The following is a 5,000-nucleotide window of genomic DNA, read 5'->3' on the forward strand; positions in this document are numbered from 1 at the left end:
CCCATTTTCTTTTTTCAGTTGGTAGGATTGTAAATTCTTGTGAATATAAATAAAGTAATAAGTATGCCAATGCCACAATTTCACTTCCTGAACATATCCACTGAGACTCAGTGCAGAGTCAGACATGTTCCAATAAAGACGTTTTCAGCTTTGTCTTTACAGTCTTTTTTGAACTAGCACCCTGAGAGGGAATTTAGATGTTGGAGTTGAGTGTGCCTGTTCCTGTATAGATGGAATCAAGATAATACAATCTAGCATTCAGCTACAGAGGCTATTCTGTAGTCACATTCAAACACGTGTACTGGAGTCTCAAGCCACAACATTAGACAAGCCACAACAGGACACAACATTAGACAAGCCACAAAAGTACACAACATTAGACAAGTCACAACAGTACAAAATATTAGACAAGTCACAACAGTACACAACATTAGACAAGTCACAAAAGTACACAACATTTTTGCAAATGTGGAAGTACAATATATATCCCTTTTTCATCAGAACTCACACTTCATGGATTGTGTGTGTGTGTGTGTGTGTGTTAGAGAAAGAGAGAGCGAGAGAGTTTGTGTGTGTATGTGTGTGTGCGTGTGTGTGAGAGTATCTGGATCTTGTTTCCCTTGCTTGTCTTTTGGACCCAAATAAAAGCATTTAAGCGTGTGTGTGTGTGTGTGTGCCTCTGTGTGTTCCTGCCTATACAGGGGAGAGCTGTTATGAAATGGAGATTACAGTAATGTAAGTTTGTGCTATACTATATGCTAGCAGCTTTGAATAATGTAAAGGTGACACCTGTTAAACTCACCTCAGCATGACATTTACTGAGAGTAGAAAAATTTAAAATATACCCAAAGCAGAAAACCCTTGACAGGAGGGGACATGAAAACTAGTTGTAAGATCTATGTGACTACATGCACAGACGTGACAATGAAAGCAGAAGATAGCACCACAGCCTTCCTGTGTGTGTGTGTGTGTGTGTGTGTGTGTGTGTGTGTGTGTGTGTGTGTGCGTGCGAAAAGACTATATCTTGTCACTATTCTTCTAACTCCTCTAACTTACAGCTACGTGATTACATGCAGACTATGTGGCCACATGCACAAATTCAAATGAAAGTAGACATAGAACCACAACCTTCCTATTTGTGTGGAAATAGGCTGGACTAGTCCCTTGAAATCTTTCCACATGGTTAAAAAAAATTGTAAATAACTTTTTTTCATTTAGCAGATCCTTTTATCCAAATTGACTAACAAGGGCCATTCTCCTCAGAACAACTCAGTACGGTGACCAACGGGTGCAAACAACCTACAAGGTATGGCAACGCATGCAAATCGACAAAACACTTGCAAATAGACGAAACCAAGCAACTTCAGAAAACATCTTCATCAATTTGACAACAACAAAAAGTGCATAGCTTACGTATCGTCCTGCTGGGGGACTAAACCATTGTGTGCTTTAGGAAGGGGTAAGTGTGACCTTAGACCTTAGACCTTAGTCTTCACTATCTTTTATATACAAAATTCAGTCAGCCAAGTTCAGACGAGAAACTCACAGATGGAAAGAGAATGCATTTATTGATGTAAGTAAGTACAAGGTAGTATGCTTGTCATGGAGGCCTAGAACTGCTCAAGACACTGCTGCAGCAGAGCTGCATAAACAAAGCTGCATGAGTAATACAATTTTTGCTGAAAGAATGCTGCTGCGTGAGAACATATAACAAGCATAGAACGGAATCAAAAAGATCTCCCTATCCTAAGCAGATCTGAACAGGTGGAGCTGGGGAGGAGGAGGGAGCAATTTAGCGCTGTCATCTCACGACTGCGTGAGTCTGAGATCGGGCCACGGGTATATAAAATACCCTGGCAATAGAACGAGACTGATTGGTTAACGTCACGACCAATTAGCAGCGTCACTCAGAGTTTCCCGTATGAACTAGTCATTTATTCAGCATATACACTTTACAAATAAACTTAACATTTCATCTTACATTAATTATGGCATTAGATTTGGAAATGAAAATATTCAGGAAAATATCAAGGGCCTTCTTTCTCCTTGGGGCCCTATAGTAATCAGTCCCTCTTTTCCCCCTAGTCTGACCCCCGTGTGGGGAAACTGGGCCTTTTGTAATGGGAGCTGTGATCTATGGTCTTCAGCTGTACAATTGGGATTTTCTGAGCAGCATTTATATTCATTGCATGTATTTTTATTCACTGATACAAAACACTGTTTACCTTAGTCATACATCTATGTTCCTCATGCAGATTATGAAACACTTGAATTGTATATCTCAGTTGCGTTATCATGGTCTACCAGTAGGTGGCAGGAGAAGATGGAAGGAGTTTCTCCTTAGTGTCACAGTGAAAAGATAGAACTCTGTGGGATTCTGTTGCCCCAACAGTCTTTGGTGAAGAAAACATAACAAGGCAGTTTAAAAGCTGAGATTGGGAACTTAATTGAAGTATTTATGACCTGTATCTGCAGACTCTTCTAGTTCTGTTTCATGTTCACTGCATCTGTGACTTCACAGAGGTTTCACCATGCTGTAATGACAACTAAATGTATGGTTCACATATTCCATTCAGAACATAAACATCAAATTCCACACCAGAACATGCATTAAGTCATTCATCCCGAATGCTGTGAGAAGCTGACCATATGAGTTTGTGATGATATATTTCATACTCCTTTGATGCTTCTAGTTTAAACGAATGAAAATGTTAAGCCTTGTATTGTTTTAAATACTGTCTGCTGAGTCAAGTCAACATGGAAAACTGCAACTGAGAGAGAGAGAGATATGCAAATACCACCCTTGCTGTTGTGTGAATTTATGAACAATGTTGAAAACCTGACGGTAATAGTGTCTATAATCGTAATGGTGACAGTAATGGCAATGGTGATGGTGACATAGTAACTAATGGCAACAGTAATAGTGCTTATAGTTGCAATATAAATTGTAGAATAGTAGGCAGTAGTTTCTTACCTTGTTCAATAACAATTCTCTAATATAAGTTCAGTTTGTGTTTTCTTTGAGGTGACTGGTCATGGTAGAGGCTAATTCGATGGCTGTTTTTACCGCCATTGGACTGAACTGCTGCTCCGTTTACGTAAGACTCCCCGCCAGAGCATTAGCGCGCATGCTTTACACATGCACTGCAGCAATGCTCTCTGTGACAGTTTGACCATAATGGATGGACACAAAGAGTGAGGAGGCCATGTTAATCCCTGGCCATATTACCCACGGAGGCTCTACCCCTTTAGAGTACTTCATATTGACTTAGGGTTATGTTTTTAAACTCAGCTCTTGAAATTCATTTTACAAGAAAATGTTAACGCAATTCTTTCAGAGGGAATGTGTCTAAGATACCGGAGCCCTGGAAGACGGAGGCGGTTGTGGGATTTATGTGGGATGGACACAGAAAATAAAAAAACAGTGCCTCATAGAGGTAGAAAAGATTGTGACTGGTCAAAATGTATGAACTAATGTTGTGTTTGTGTGCAGACTGTACCACTTTAGACTGCAGTAGGAGCTTCAGAGCTCATCACAATATGTGTTTCTGATGTTGTGAGTAGTAGTCTAAAGTTGTCATATTCACACAAGTAGTCGTTTCCTGCACACATTCACAAAAGCAGCTTTACAGTATGTTGTCTGAATGTTTGTCGTTTGTGTGTATGTTACAGACATGGAAGAGGCTTCTGCCATAACCCTAGACACAAACAATGTGGAACATTTCAATGACTTACATGTGTTCAGCAAAAATATTTTTGTCTTGGCGTCACCGTCATATGGACCCAGAAATATATGAATGAGTCAAGATCATCACAGAATTTATAGTGTTGTAGAAAAGCCTAATTCACAATTTCATTCAAAATTCAGAGAAAACTCAGAGAGGCTGGAAATACTGAAGACTGGAAGCTTTATTCAGAGTCCGACTGCATCTGAAGATGATCCATGGAGAAACTTGTTTTGGTTGTGTTTCTGCTTTTATAAAGTTTATTTTACATCACACATTCCCCTTAAACCACTTTAGACTTCGAACCCTCCCTGGATTCCACCCAGCTCCTTGTCCCATCAGGAGTCGTACCCAATTTAGGAAGCAAGAATACTCTAAGATCAATCTGTTATTACTATCACTAGACCCTGTTTACCAGAGAAATGATGAATCCCAAGGACAATGGTGGCTGGTGGCACCTCTCTGGCTTTGAGGTTGTCTAAAAAAGGCCTTGCCATCTGCTCCCTTAGCAGATCGTGTCTGATGTTATCTCGCATGTTCTAGTAGTATGTGTGTGGTCATTGTAGTATGTGTCGGATCTCAGTGATGTTATCAAGTTCCTTCATGACCTCTCTTCACATTCCCCGTCTTCTCTTTGGTATTTCAATAGATATACTGTAATAGGTCACAGAAATGGATGAGCTATGTAATGTAACAGAGCTGTTCGTTATGATTTGCCAATTTAAGGTGTCTTTCAAAGTAAAATCTGAACACACTCAGGTAAAGGTTGTCTGTCACACACTCATCCAAGTCAGGCTTTTGGGAGACAGCAAGGACATTATTGAGTGATGCGCTTAGTCCATGGAGGAGCAGCAGATTCCAAATCACATTTTTCTATTGTTATATTTCTAAACCAACTGGCCTTTAGAAGTCTTCACTTCACTGAGATTTCATCACAGAGAGTGTGTACAGTCTCGCAAGGATGTGGTATCATGGGGAGAGGAAGGATATAGGTTGGTTGTGCAGCAAATTGAGTGCCATTAGAGACTATTGTCTCAGATGACAGATGAGTCCTTTTTGCCTGCACGTCTTCTCCCACTAGACCTGATGAGCACAAATATTTTGCGACTCGCTCCCAATCTATCTCGATGCCCTAAAATCACAATTCGTTACAATAACACGCACTCCCATGATGCGTGTCCCTAAAATATATTTGATTCTCCAGGGTAAAATCAATAGAAATAATTTGTAATAGAATTATGTGCTGTATTCGGTCGCTGCCAAGGCATCCATCAG

The sequence above is a fragment of the Alosa alosa genome, chromosome 2, assembly GCF_017589495.1.
Source record: "Alosa alosa isolate M-15738 ecotype Scorff River chromosome 2, AALO_Geno_1.1, whole genome shotgun sequence".
In the NCBI taxonomy this organism is placed as follows: Eukaryota; Metazoa; Chordata; class Actinopteri; order Clupeiformes; family Clupeidae; genus Alosa; species Alosa alosa.